The sequence below is a fragment of the Micropterus salmoides genome, unplaced genomic scaffold (assembly GCF_014851395.1).
Source record: "Micropterus salmoides isolate LMB-PRFRI ecotype aquatic unplaced genomic scaffold, ASM1485139v1 Ms_hic_scaffold_12, whole genome shotgun sequence".
Lineage (NCBI taxonomy): Eukaryota > Metazoa > Chordata > Actinopteri > Centrarchiformes > Centrarchidae > Micropterus > Micropterus salmoides.
This window is the reverse complement of record NW_024040263.1, coordinates 11,113,300-11,129,254: the sequence shown is the minus strand read 5'-3', so window position 1 is coordinate 11,129,254 and position 15,955 is coordinate 11,113,300.

Genomic DNA, 15,955 nt, shown 5'->3' with positions numbered 1-15,955 from the left:
AATATGACAATACTGAGTAAAGACTGATTGTTTGTATTTCTCATGTTACAGTGAAATTGCCACCCAAATGCTACTGTTTACACTAGGCTTATTTCAAATAGTGCCTGGCCATATGGAACGTGAAAAATGTTGATTTTGATTTCAGCTTCGAAGATGTCACTAGGCCAAAACAGAAATATATCTCCAACTTTAATAAATAACCCTGTCTGTTGTTCATAAGCCTACATGTCAAGCCGTCATTTTCCTCACGCTTCCATCTGCTTGTGTCTGCTCAAGTACTGTGAAAACTGAGAGAAGGATAAGGGGCAGAGGGCTGGTCAGAGGTCAGTGAAGAAGCCTGTTATTATATGAGCAGCAATATTTTACTACTTACTATTACTAGTGCTTTAAGTGTAAAGAAGTTGAAAGGATAGGAATAGTAGAGAGTGGAAGGAGGAACACGTTCAGCCAGTTGTGAATTGACCCTGCCTTATTACTTTTTCGCAGGGAAACTGCATAGCTACATTGTGTCAGGACTGTGAATGATCTGGCTGTGCATTCCTCCCCAGTTCCTAGTGTTTCTTACTTTTTCCCCTCCCAGTGTTTGGTCTGTCTCCTGTTTGTGTGTGTTTGTGTGTGTGGGCATCCCGGAGCACTACTCTGCAGGCACCAGTCAGCCAGATCCCCTGGAGCTTTCCATTTCGGCCTGAAGTCATTTCCACAGTGAACCTGTGCAGACTTAAACCTCAGCTCTTTAACTCAGTTTTCGCCAGATTATCTGTTCACCTTAGTGCTAACTCGCACACAACGGCTTAGTTTGCACTTATGACTCGACTGATGCTTTATTTTTTTTTGTCTCAGGCTGTTTCAGCACGTGGAAGCTCAGTCTGCCTGCATGTTTGAAGCTTTTTGGAACTTAATCACACCACTTAATACAGGATTTCAATGTTGCACCTTCCGGTTCATTGTTCCGTAAATCTTGTGTGTGAAATGTAACCCCTGCTACCGTGTCTGCTCTTGGATCTTTTGTGCTCACCTTAACAGGGACATTTATGTAGGGTAATGACAAGAAATAGTGTACAATTTCTAGCTTATAGAATGCTTTTATAACCATCTCCATGTGTCTCTTTCTTCAGCACTTGAGTACATTTTGCCATGCAAAATCTCAGTTTGACTTTGTTCTCTGAATTCAGCTTTACTTGAGCTTTACAGAGAAACTAATATTCACGTAACTGTTCTTCTGTCTCTGAGGACCTCAATGAAAAAATCAATGTGCTCTGGTCAGACGTCAATTCATCATACTGATTCTAAACATTTAGAAAAACTGTTGTGATTTACGTTGCTGCCGTACACAGCTCCAAATGTCAGAAGCCAGAAAAGGATCCTGTGCTTTATTTGTCACATTTTATCAGGTAATGTACTGTGTCTTGTTGTGCAGTAAAAGAAGAGTATAGCCCTTTATCTTGTATATAAAACTAGATATCTGCTTTCATTTGGAATTGATGTTCTTTTAGAACTACATAAGCGTAACACGAAGTGCACTACAGTTATTATGATAAACTGCCAAGCTTTTAAGCCACCTGTTATTACTACTTTCAAATGAATATGAATCAGATTTTTCTGTCATACATTTGTGGCACACAGATTTCACCATGGCACCAGAACTCATAACTCATGCCAACACAACAACTCATAATCCCACAAAGAAAAGAGAGCAAAAGACAGATAATAGAGCCATTTCATTTTCTAATGGGGAGATAATAAATAACAAACAAATGTGCATCTTTGTATACGTTGTATGGATTCCAACTCAAACTTTTTGGCCTTTAAGTATGTCAGGCTGTTTAAAATGGATGCTGAAGGAATGAGTGGCCAACAGAAAATGTAACTTCCATGCAGAACAGAAGAAACCAGAGGGATTATTTGTTCCAGGACTCTCAACAGGTCAGAAGAAACTTTAACATCTGAGCATGCTCATTCCATGAAACACTTGGCTGATACCTGTACATCACAGCTGTGGGGTTGGCTCGAAATCATGAACACCTTGCAAACAATCAGAATCAAAATGGGTTTTTTTTCTTATTTTTTTCCTTGTCCAAATTGAAGGTCAATAAAGTATAGAGTGTCTTATAAAGAGCCAAAGTCAAACCGCAACATCTCAGTTCAGAAGTACAGTATAGGTAAGAAAACCTAGTTCATAATTTTACTGACATTTGTAACATAGTCTTACTCAACAGTATATGTCTTGTGTCACTCCATTTGTCTACATAAACATGGTATTTTAAATATTTATTTATGGATTAAACACTGACTGAACTTGACTGACTTAAAGGTGGCCATGGTAAAGAATTATGTTCCAAAGCCATTTTAAACTTGCAGTGCGCAACCTTTGTGTCTCCTTTCTGACAATAAGAGTAATTACACAACACTGTCAACACGTGCTTATAACATATATGCTCTGCCTCTGAGTGGCTACTGTCGCTACGGTTGCTCCCCCTTCAGCTCTGGCAAACCAATCATTGCTGGTTGGCATCAAACACATCATTACTGGTTTGCCAGCGCAAGAACGTCTGCAAAGACAGACAGATTTTAAAACTCTGGTAACCTATACTGTGAATACAGAGAGATTTACCTGGTGGTGATAGGCGTAGTCAGCATTCAACTAAGTTGGCAAGGGTTTGAATATCTAACAGGTTATTTATGTGTAAAAGTCCAGCACTCTAGCTTTAGGTAAATTTTCCTCTGACAAAATCGTTATCCTTGCTGTTAAAGGTTGAGTACGAACCTGGTTAATCTGCAGTGTAACAGTAAAATACACTTCCCAGGTGGAGAGTGGACTTGAGTCTAAACTCTAACATCATGAAAAGAACAATGAACAGTATGTATTATAAAAGTAACAATGTAGCTTTTTTAAAACAAGTAATCAATTGTTTTTGCAAAGGTTCTCACGGTGATATCTTTGTTCTCGTAATTATTTAGTTTTCCAGAAATGCAGATTTCTCAAAACACAGCATGCGTGCGTCTCAAGTTTTTGGGATCTTCCAGATGTTTTAGAAAGTTCACCAGTTTTCATATGTCTCCGTTTGACATGAGGGTGGCAGCACAGCACTGTGCGTCACTGTATTGCCTTCTCATCTCTTTTCTTTTAAGCTGTGGGACAAATGGTTGACATGATGGAAACCCAAAGAGTCCTTTGATCCTTCTATAGAAAAACATAGTCGGATAAAGGATAGAGCTGAGCATTCACTGTAAGAATAAAATTATTGTTGTCCACAAAACTGACCCACAGTGGGCCTATCCAAAGCTAGAGGACACTTTATCTAACATCAAGTAAACATGTAAAAATAAAAACAAAAAAACAGTGTTGATTTTATCTGCAAATTAAACTAGAATGACCATGTAAACATTGTAGGCGTCATATGAAAACAAGCACACATGGTAGTGAAAGGACAATTTCATATTCATATATACTATATGTTCCATTCAGAGAAGCTTAATGCTTCAGCAATGTAAAGAGGATCCAATCCACTGATGTACAGAAGCGATCCAAAAACAAAAGTGTTAGCAGCTAACTCTGAGTTCAGCACAGGCTTTTTGATCAGAGTTTTCACAGTTCTCTGAAAACCATGCACATCTGCTGTCAAGCTGAATCGTCTGAATTATTTATTGTCCTCTAAGGTGAAGGGAAAACACTTTTAACTTTAAGCTCTGTTTGAATTACCGGGGAGCCAGAGGGTGGATTAGCTCCCTCCTGAAGAGAGTTCCCCGAGAAGCAATAAAACGTCTAAATCTAATGAAGAATCATAACCAGAAGGAGCTTTATTGCCAAGTAGTGTTTTAGACATTTTGACAGAATTTGCTTTGGTGATAAGATGCTACACGTAGACAAACAGTTGACATAAATAAATTTAGAAATATATAAATAGGGAATAGTGTGAGGGACCAAGCAGTTAGGCAATAGGAGTCACAAGAAAATTTCAAAAGAAAGGGTTTTTATTTTCCCAAAAAATCATTACAACAAAATAAAGATAAAGTTTGGGCCCGTAAAATAGGTCAAATAAACAGACTGTAACTTAAGCTCTGAACATAAGAAACTCAACAATACAACTGACCTACTACAAGAGAAACAAAGGGGACTACTGGCTGATCAGACCAATTTTGACACAAAGGGGGAGATTAACAATAACACTACTACATCAACTACAAATGACCTAAAAACTTATACCAAAAGAAATGTAATCTTACTTAACCGTACAAAAATACTCTAGGGAGAGAATTATGCTACCCCCCCAGACATAACAAGCTGGGGTAGTGTCCAATTAGGCCACCTCCCCTATAATGCTGCTCCTACTTCAGGCGCCACCCCTTTAAGCCAACAGACTGGATCCTTCCGCTTTTAAGCTGGTTGTATGTCCTTGGCTGTGGCCATCACAAATAGACGATGCAAGTTATATAAGAATATTAAAAAGAATGGAGAAAAACAATTACTTACAACTATTAGAGCAATGTTGCAGATATTTACATGTACATTATTCTAGGTTTGTTTTGTGCAGACGTATTGCAACGAAATATATAAATTGACAATATAAAAATATAAAACAATAAGACAATTAACAACAAATATGTGCGATGTGCCAGGTTTGTGCGTGATATGAAATGAAATAGTATTTACATGTGCAGAGACATTTGTATTATTTGCAAGGGGGAAGTGTCAGTGGGAGACCCGGGCCTTGTTGATGAGGCTAGCTGCAGATGGGAAAAAGCTGTGAGAGGTTTTGGTCCTGATGGACCGCAACCTCTTGCCAGACAGGAGAGTCTGAAACAGTTTGTGACCGGGATGGGAGGGGTCAGCTGCAATCTCTCCTGCTCGCCTCAGAGTCCTGAAATCTAATGTCTTGTCTGTAGTTTTTTTTTATATCTGTATTTTAAATGTGTGTGTAACTCTGTCAATCCGTGTTTTGTTTTGTTTGCTAATGCATAATTATTGTGCAAGGATTTGGTGTCAGCTACAGGAGCCCACCTCCTGCCAGGCATTCAGTTCAGCAGCCTCTCTCTCATCCATTGTGTCCTCTCTAACCATCAGCATGCAGTGAAGACCCTTCCCCATCAAACACCTTGTGAAACAGATACTTTCTCATGTCATCTGCAAAAACAACAGAATGGATGTAGACACCCTACAATAGTGATTTTTCCACCCAATGACAAAGTTATGTAGCTGTCCATGCCCATGATTTTTGACAATCGATATATCGCTTCCTTTCTCCTTGAGTAAGGAGGTCTGATCTGCCCATGGAATACACTTAAATTTACCTTTATGCTATGTTGGCCTATCAGCTACATTTATTTGTTTTTATTTGTATGTGAGCTATACACACTGCGCCAGAAGAATTTACCAGCTTAATGTAGTGTGGACCCACAAATGCATTTGTGGTGTATGTGTGTGTGTGTGTGTGTTTGCACGTTTGTGGCTGAGAGAGAAATAAAAGCTGTAGTGGCAAAAGGAAATGTGTACTGCCTATAAATATTCTTCCTTTATTCATTAAATATCCTTGGACTGCCAGCACTTTATTACTAACGCTATTGGCAAGTCTGCTTTATTTCAAGTCTAACCAGCTAATGAATGAACTTGAAATTCACACTTTATAGGCAGCACCCAGGGAGAGTACAGTAGTCTATATTTGGAAACCTTCCTGCATAGTGACGCAGAGCTGACAGACATACTATTCCCCTCAGTTCTTAGAACATAAAATGAAACAAAACTGAGGATGTTAGAAAGTTGACACTTCTTTGACTTGATTGCAAGGTCATCAACGCAACCAACACCAGTTTCATAAAAATCGTACTTCAGGAGTATTATCCTATTGCTACTCAAAAATCATAGTTCACTATGGGACCAGTTAACCATGGCATACAGCTCTGTTCAAAACTGTTTTCCCAACTCATCAAAATGCTATTTAATGCTGGGCAGAGCAAAGATATCTCCCCTACTGTATAATGGTTTATTATCATGTTACCTTTTAGTACTGTCAGAATTAGCTGTTCTAAGGTACACATGCTTTCTGTTCTGGTTCAGACTTCACCTACTCTTGAGAAAAAGGTGTATTAGGTTTGCTAAATGCTCAATGATGTTTGTTAGCCACTCAGTAAATTTGTCTGACTGGAAATGAATGTTCCTGTACGTGTATATAACATCCACCTCCGACATGTACATACTCCTTTATCCTTTCCACTCTGCTCACTGCACTATTTGTCAGTATGTCTATATTGTTTTTGTTCATAGTGAGTATATTTCAACTCACCTGCTCAACGCTCAGAAACACTTATAGATGTGATTTCTGATTCCATGTCAGCAGTGGCCGTTATTACTGCAAAGCCTCTGATCTGCAGACAGAGGCAGAACACACAAACAAACCATGCCAGCAACATCTTAGCAACCTGTCCAAATGTCAGTTGGTTAGTCTGTTGTTTTATTCTTCAACCCATGAAAAAGAGCGGTGTCTGAGACCTAAAAAAGATGTTACCAGCAAAGAGCTCCTTGCAGTCAGACCAGTGAGAGATGGGTATTGAGGTTAAGTGATGAATAGATATTGGAAAGCAAACAGTGGACATCATTTCTCTATTTTTACTCAGATTAGGCCCATTCTCAGTGCTGTGCTAAAGAAGAAGTATGGGCACACCTTTGTTCGCTTAGTTTTTGCAGTTTCATCCGGCTAAAGGAGAAAAAGACCTGATGGTGATCTTGTAGAACAAGCAATAAAGAAGTTTGCAATAAACTGTGAGAGACTTCATGGCACTTAGCCCAAATGTCATTCAAAGTGCATTTACCTGCTTCCTGGCAGCGAGTGCATGGAGCTGAAGACTTTTATGGGGTACACCCTAAATACTCAGGACATTATTATACCAAGTAAGTCACACATGCAATTTGTGACTAACTTGGTCTCAGAGAAATAGGATATCTGATTTACAACAATTTCTTCAGTAATAAAATAATAAGAATTTGTGGGGAAGCTAAACTGCAGCTTTCCAACGAGTTAACTCCACTGTAGTGTTGTTGTCTACAAAGGAAGAAGTAAGTTAAACATACAGTAAAGATTTAAACAGGAAGTATGTAAGAGCATGCAGAGCCTCTCAATAGACCAGGCAGACAGTGTGTCTCTCCCCTCCACCAAATAATGTGGAGAGAATGATACGGCTGAGAGCTAGGCTGAGAGCTGATATCGAAAGACGTGCTCTGACAGCTCAAAGAGATTCTTTCTATAGAGGGGCTGGAGCCAATCCCAGCTGAAAAAAGGCGGGGTACACCATCTTAGGGCATGTACAAAGCAATAATTCATTATATTGTACAGTTACCTAAATTATTTTCTCATAGCACCATATTGGTGCTGACTTGTAATAATCTATGACATGTTTAGGAAAGAAAAGATTGTCTTCTTGTGGCACAAATCTTCAAGCCATTTGACTGTTCTGAAGAGATTTTCATTCCTAAACAGTTACCTTTCTTGTCCAGTCACTCACATGGTGAGTTTTGTTTGTCGGATAGACAGATCACAATGTTGATTGATACAGTGAAATGCTGAACTACCAACCTATCTACAAGGATCTCGTATTTCGAACAAAACACTAGTTTGCTGCTTATCTACCACCCCACATTGTTCTCCTACTGTATTATCTGCCTCCCTGCTCTCCTGTTGTTGCAAAGTTTCAGAACGACAGAGACAAACAGTAACCATGGTAACTCACTCTCACTCCTGCTTTCGTGCGCACACTGCGACAGGGAGAGACGCAGAATGAGTTTACTCTGAGCAGCATGCATGGGAATAAATTAGCTCACAATATAATAGACTTTTGTATATTTCTCACTTTTCCGCTGATGGTCTGAACAACTCGGTATATTTGTCACTAGTTGCCTTTTAGAAATAAAGTTGCTGAGGGTCTGAAAAAGGACCAAACCACTGTGAAGCAACTGAGGTGGGAGGACATAATTTTACAAACTTAAAAATGCATTGGACTTGTAGCAGATACCGAGAGCTGTAAGCTGTTTGTGTTCCAAATAAATTGATTTGAATTTATCTAAATTATTGCTAGTTATAATCCAGTAGTCACTTTATATTGGTCTATTGTGCCTACTAAATTCTATGCCCATGGAATAATAACATAGGGTACATGGCACAAGGACACACAATAAAATCTGTTAATATGGAGTACACCATGTCCCAGAGCAGCATGACCTATCTATAATCCCAGCACATACAGTATGTATAAAAAACATCAGACCATCAGATCTCATTGTTAAGTTTGTGAACTTGCATTTCATAACCTAATAAGGATGGGAGCACTGTCCCTAATTAACATGACCTTAAGTAGTCTTCACTGTGAGTTGCTATCTTGGGTGAAAGGATCCCCCTCAGTCAAATCTGATGAGTCGTCAGTGGGCCTCTAAATCATAAGTCTTAAAGAATGTGTTTAACGTTTAATCAGTCTGTCTCTGACTTTAACCAAACAACATGTTGGATATTAACATCCAGTGTTAGGTGTCAAAGTCACTTTTTACGCCCACCATTTACCCCAAAATCCTCCCAATGATTTCTGTATATTACAAGAACATAACACTTTGTAGACTGGAAAAATCACATCACCGAACATAATATATGCAGCCATATAAATGTAATCTGTAACTAGACTAGATTTCTGGAGAAATTGTGGTGTGAATGCTGGCTGTTGAAGGCTGGCTATTGAAGGCTGACGCTAAACTGGATTGCTAACCTTAAACTTTGTATCATTTTGAATGATTCAAAGTTTTCAAAAATAAATTTCTGGGTTACAGCCCCAGAATGCAAGCTCTCATTTCAGCCTCTGTCTGAAACGATCTGTAGATGCTCCTGTCCCTTTAAGACCCCCCACCCCTCCAAAAACCCACTGTGTTCTGATTGGCCAAGATCCTGAAGCAGGATGATTATACTGCCGAGTGGTACAGACAGACGGACAGTAGCTCAGGGGGTGTGGTGTGAGCGAGGGGCGTGGTTTGAGAGGTGTTACAGTTCGCAGCTGGACAATATTGAGGTTGTAGGCAAATTACCATATATGGAAAACCGTCTCTGTATGATATCATTAAGTAAGTGAGACGGACTGTGAGACAGAGAGACAGGTGCACTATAAGACTGTGAGACTGTGAGACGGACTGTGAGATACAGAGACCCAACTGTTCCCAATGAAGGGAACAGTGTGTGTGTGTGTGTGTGTGTGTGTGTGAGTGTGTCTGTTTGTCTCTCTCTGTGTCTGTTAGTTGTAGTACCAGGTAGTACTAGTAGTAATTACTGCAGTAGTAGTGGTTGTAGTAGCAGATGCAGTACTCTGGATGCAGTACACTTAACTTCATTCAAGAAATAGCTTAACGTCTGTCCACCAATCGGAACACAGGACCAAGTATATGTGTGTGTGAGAGAGAGAGAGAGAGAATGTGTGTGCGTGTGTATCTCACTTTGATCTTTCTCTGCTTATAGAGGGCATGCGTTGATGTCACTTCCCCTTCCGGAACACGCTGGACTGAGTGGCAAAACATCTGTTACCATGGCTGCGTTTAGCAAACTGGGAGCAAAACAAGTGATTATTTGCTCAAATTAAAGGCAGTAGGACTCGACGGTGATCCTTACTGCTTACCAAAGAACCAGTGATCCAGCTCTTTCCCATTTTAGATGTGTTGTTTGTGTTTTAGCTGATTCAAGCTAACACTGCTGCTTGTCTTTCTGCCACTCAGTGAGTGTAACTGCATTCTGTGACATCATGTGCATACCCTCTATTAACATCACCTGGGCAACCAGCTATCCTATATAGACAGATAGGAAACTCTCTCTGAGACTTTGCCTCAAACAAACCTCCCCAGAGACTAAACTGTAGGTCATATCGACGTAATGACTTAAATAAAGTTGAAAAAAGTGACCACTTTGGCGAGTTGAAAAACTGGTACGTTGTGCTCTGGTCAAGAAAATTTGAGGAGAACTTACAATGGCAGCCAATGGAGAATTTTCTGTCACTCTTGTCCTTTGGAAGGACACAGAGACAAATCTATAACTCCGTGGGATTTAAAAAGCCCATGTGAGGAACCACAACAAAATTAACTACGTTTCTGGTGTAAAATTATGCATGAAGAGTTAAAACTGTGGTCAAGCCAGCGAGTTAAAGAGAAAATTCTAAGAAGATTTTCCGAGCCTGCTACACTGTAGTGATGATGTCACCCACTCTAACTCACGCAATACACACCCATTATAAACTCAGAAAAGAGCTCAAAAAAGCATAAAACTTAGACAGCGACCGTGAACATATATCAAAAAGCTGAATACATCATTAATAGATTAACTTCTTGTGACCAATTACAGTTTAAATCAAGTCTGTAGCTAAAAGTATGCTGAACCGGTGAGCTTTCAAAGTGGAGTAGATATGAGGAGGATTTCTCTCATGTCTCTCCATTCACTTACAATGGGAGAATTTTCCTGGAAAACCTTGAATATTTTGAAAAGTATTCAAGGTATCAATGACAAAAGTAATAGAACCCCATTCCTCATTGAGCCGGACAACTGGAGTTTGAACGGAGTTTCTATGTCAAAAGCTGTGGGACTAGTTAGCGGACAAAAAAACATGACGGAAGAATAATAAAGGTTAGCAATAACATAGGATGCGAATGCTTGCAGCTTTCACACCCAATAAAGGCCTAATAGGCAAAACCATTTAGTAGTACACTGAACAAAATTATAAACGCAGCACTTTTGTTTTTGCCCCCCTTCATCATGAGCTGCCCTCATAGATCTAAGACTTTCTCTATGTACACAAAGGCCTATTTCTCTCAAATACTGTTCACAAATCTGTCACAGTCTGTGTTAGTGAGCACTTCTCCTTTGCCAAGATAATACAGACAGCATGGGTACTGCACAGGTGTGCCTTAGGCTGGCCACAATAAAAGGCCACATGAAAATGTGCAGTTTCACTGTATTGGGGTGGGTCTGGAAACCAGTCAGTATCTGGTGTGAGCACCATTTGCCTCACGCAATGCAACACATCTCCTTCGCATAGAGTTGATCAGGTTGTTCACTGTGGCCTGTGGAATGTTGGTCCACTCCTCTTCAGTGGCTGTGCAAAGGTGCAGTCAGGTCGAGATCTCGATGAGGACGACAAGCATGCATATGAGCTTCCCTGAGACAGTTCCTGACAGTGTGTGCAGAAATTCTCTGGTTATGCAAACCGAATGTTGCAGCAGCTGTACTGGTGGCTGGTCTTAGACGATCTCGGAGGTGAAGATAAGTGGATGTGGAGGTCCTGGGCTGGTGTGGTTACACATGGTCTGCGGTTGTGAGGCTGGTTCGATGTACTGCCAAATTCTCTGAAACGCCTTTGGAGAAAGCTTATGGTAGAGAAATGAACATTCAGTTCACGGGCAACAGCTCTGGTGGACATTCCTGCAGTCAGCATGCCAACTGCACACACCTTTCATTGTGGCCAGCCTAAGACACAGCATCTTGATATGACACACCTGTGAAGTGGATGGATTATCTTGGCAATATTTGAGCGAAATGGGCCTTTTGTGTACATAGAGAAAGTCTTAGATCTTTGAGTTCAGCTCATGATGAATGGGGGCAAAAACAAAAGTGTTGCGTTTATAATTTTGTTCAGTGTATATAACATCACAAGAGACAATCCCTAACCCTAGGAGACAGGGTTGACAACAGCCAAATCTGCTCCCAGACACAAGTCAACACTCTCATACACATTCCATGCAGCAGTCTCATCAGCACCAGAAGACAAAACAACACAGTCACAGCTTATTGATAACCAGCTCACAGAAGAGTGTTCATACTCCTATCCCACTCCTTCAACACTTTCAGGATTCAAAGAGAAAACGGAAGAGCTGGTGTTAAATTAACCATCAGCCATTCTACAATTCTTTGTAAACACTCTGTGTGGCTCAACTCACCACCCCTCATTACCTCCTTGTCTTCTCCGACTCACCCCTGGGCAATGCCACCTCCTCTTCAACCTTCACCGGCTATGCCAAGGTTGATCTGCAGAACACGAGCCGTGCTGATAATGAAGATGACAGAAAGAGAGAACAGCTCTCTTTTGCTCTGACAGGCGAGACTGATAAGGTCAACAAGGTCACAGAAAGTTTGCCTCTGCCCGGAAACAAGCAGAGATAAACTTGTACTCAACCTGACTCATGGCAAATTGTGTGCAAAACTATGGCGGAGCAATTCAGTCCTTGAATTTCATAAATGAGATTAGACTCTAATCTCACTCATAAAACTGTTAGAGGAAATAAGAGAAGAGGTGGAGGAGCCGCTCTTGCTTTTTCATTAAAATCATGCTGTATCTACCTATCTACAGACTAAAACTCTCCCAGCATTATGAAAAATGTTGGACTGACAGCATATGTCACTGCAAAGGGTACCACTATGGATTTAATTATTATCCAAGATCATAAAATCTCTGATAGAAGTGATCGTTGTTGCTTGCATATCATTCCTGTGTTTGTGTTTTTGTGTGTCTATCACACCTGTTAGAAATCACACAGTGTATTCACAAAACACAGGACACCAGTCAATATTTATTCAGATTTCGTCCACCTCATGTGCCTCTGTCAATGACCTTGTCATTAATTTCAGTTCCAAAATCACAAGTATTGCTGATGCTGTTGCTCCTATGAGGGTTCAAACAACTTCTGCTAAAAACAGCTTCCACAGATAAACACCATATTGATCAAATTCCCCCAAAACATTGGAAAGCCAAGTAAAAAACTCCAGGCTCTTCACTACATTTGCGTCTACAATATTAGAACTAAGAAGTGCAAGACATAAAGTCTCAGATTCATTAACAAAGAAATTAACACATGAATAATTTTTGCTACTGTTGATGGACTGACAAACGCTAATGTAATAGTAGCCCCTGACCTCCTCTCCACTGAAGCATGTAATGACTCGACAAGTCTTCTAAATTAAAAGAAAAAATCCGTCACTTGTCCACACCCTCTGCATACGTGATGTCCACATGTGGAGCAACACAAAGAAACAATGTCCAGATAAGATACGACACATGAAAGCATTTGATAGGACGACATCTTTTATCTGTGCCGTAAAATAAATCGGTAATGACACTCTGATTAAGGTATGGTCAGGTTAAGAAACAGAAACGACTCGGTTAGGTTTAGGGAAACATTGTGGTTCTCTGACTTCCTGTTTTGCTCCCGTCATGATTATAACAGTTGCTAGAGGACTTTGCAACTTTAACGCAGGCAAACATGACTGATGTGGTTGTTCTTCTAGGGAGGATAGTCTCCTCTGGCTTCTTTCAGAAGATTAGTCAAGCTATCAGTTAAAGTGACACTATTTGATTATGGAACCTTGGAGGAAATTGTGCTGCATCTAAAATTCTTTCACTTACTGCATGTTAGAGAGTAAACAATTTGTTGTCTCCAAAAGACCTTGATAACTGCTGCTGTTTTTCTTTGAACTGCATTTCAGATGCTCTGGAAGTAGCTATTACAGGTCCATTTCAAACCTACCACTTCCTAGAAACATCGTTGATAAAGCTGAGAAAACAAGAGCTCTACAACTTCTAAACTCCTGTTTTACAGACAGTCCAGTTTTCTCATCACTGAACAAGTCCATCAAAGACCAGGCCCCACTCTAACCCTTCTTTTTGATTTTTGGGATCAATCCTGAATTGTACCTTTATCCCAGGAAAATGGATCTTATTACAGCACTGGTCAGCTTCCCCTGCTCCTTATTAATGCACCTGTTAACAGTCACACATTGCATTGGACTGTTTTTTATGTCTTGTACAACAGACCCTCTTCACCAACACAGAGAGCACTGTTCAGAGTACCAGACTGCTGTTACTATATAATTTGTAATGTCAGTGCTTGAAGTCATTATCCCTACACACAAACTCTCAACCACACACACAATCATAACTTTCAAGGGATAAAGAGTGTCCCTAGAGTCCTTCACTTGCATACAGTTTTCTCACAGCCGTGTGTGCTTGTGTTAGATAAGTACTTTCCATCTGGGGTTTCTACTGAATTAACATACTTCTCCAACAGATGAGCTCTTTAAACCAGCAGCACTGAGGCTTGAGGTAGTGGATTAGTATCATAAACGCTTTTAGTTTAAAGCTCTAAGTGATTTAGATTTTTATAGTAAATTGTTATGTTAAAAAATGCATAATTGGATGTTAATTTTTTCTTACCAGCCTTGTTGTGTAGAATTTGATTGGTTAATAGGTCTGTGTTCTTTTCATCGGTTTTAATCATTTCAGCTTTATTTCTGAGTAATGAAGTGAATAAAACACAGTGCCACAGTTGCTGAATTCATCCAAAATGTATCCAGAATCCAAAGGTAAATACATTTAAGCAGCGGATTGTATTGTTAGTTTTCTCAAGAGCATAATCTTTTGTTTATGCCCGCCAATAGCAGCACACATAACAGAATTTTAAGCTCAGGGATCCGATGGTTCTTAGTAAAATGCACCTTGTGAGTCATAGTTAACTTCTCTCCTTACATTTTTATGTACAGAGAATTGTACCTTCAGTGCTTTTACTAGACAACCTGATCTTTTCTAATGCAGATGTTTCAACTGGGAGATTTTCAAAATTGTCTATGAATGGAACTTCTGGAGCCAGGGGTGCCTAAAGTAGCTCCTCCCACTTCACAACTCCAGAGGTGTTTGTCATGTGGCATTATGGCTTTATTTAGACATAACAAGACATTTATGGAAAGAGTCACAATGCTTGCATGATATTTTGCACCTAGTGATGAAAGTGAGTGAGAGCGCTCTCTGTTCTCGAACAGCATCATTATGTTCTATAACTTTTTTGCTCACATGCTGTATGCAAAGCTTTTTGCTGGAAATTCATAGAGTTTATCCGTCCAGTTGGCATGAAAGAAAGTTGAAAAAATAAGGAGGGAGACAGCTGGTATGATAACTACTGTGGTTGCACAAGAGTTTGTTCTTTTAGGCCCCCTTATGCCCTGCCAAAAAAAATGCATGTACTAATCTGACATGAATTGACATTAAATACAAACACATGCAGACATTATACATACCATGTTCATATACTGTACTTGATGTGTTCCAAGGTGGTTCAGGCCCAGCTGTAGAACTTTTCCAATATTGCTGAAGCACACCACACAGAGAAGGCACTGCCCTATGTCAGTACTGGAATAGCATTCACAGTTGAACTCCTTTTGATTGCTTAGGTAAATGATAGCACATAAACAACAACAACAACAACCTTGCTTGGTGTTGCTTGAATTTAATCAGACCTGCTCCAACCTGATTAATTTACATAAACGCATGTTATACAATAATAAGTAATTCTGGATGCCACACATGATAAAGTTACTAGAGATTTTGCTACTTTATTCACATACATTAACTGTCACATGAAGATGGCACATCACATCCAACATGGTGTCCATGTAGTTTAATAATTGTAGTTTAAAAATTTCACGTGAGCAGTGTGGTCGTGCTGTGGATGAGTCACTGAGAACTTGCACTTAGTTTGAAATAAGTAGAGGAAAAACCATTTGAGGAAAGTCTGTAAGATAAAGTAAAAGCACTTTGCTTCTTTATACATCATATTTTCTCTGCATTGGTTACGCCCTTTTACATTTGAAAAAGAGCTTTCTCATCATTGTCACCTTTCAGCATGAAAAGGAATGCAGATGTCACATTTTGTTTTGTTTTTATCTCAGAGAAAGTCATGACCCTCATTCTCAAAGACAGTGCCTTTGTGATGCTGTCAACTGCGGCATCCAACAGAATCATCAGTCCTTGGTGAAATTCACCTCAGTGACAGTTTGCCCTGTTGGCTCCTGTCTTTGTCGGCATCATTCCCTGCTGCAGGTACAGGGTATGTCTTTGTGGTTTAGGCTAGTGTTGCTGCTGGCTAAAGATGAACAGAAACTACTCTCCTGAGGTCTTCATGTCC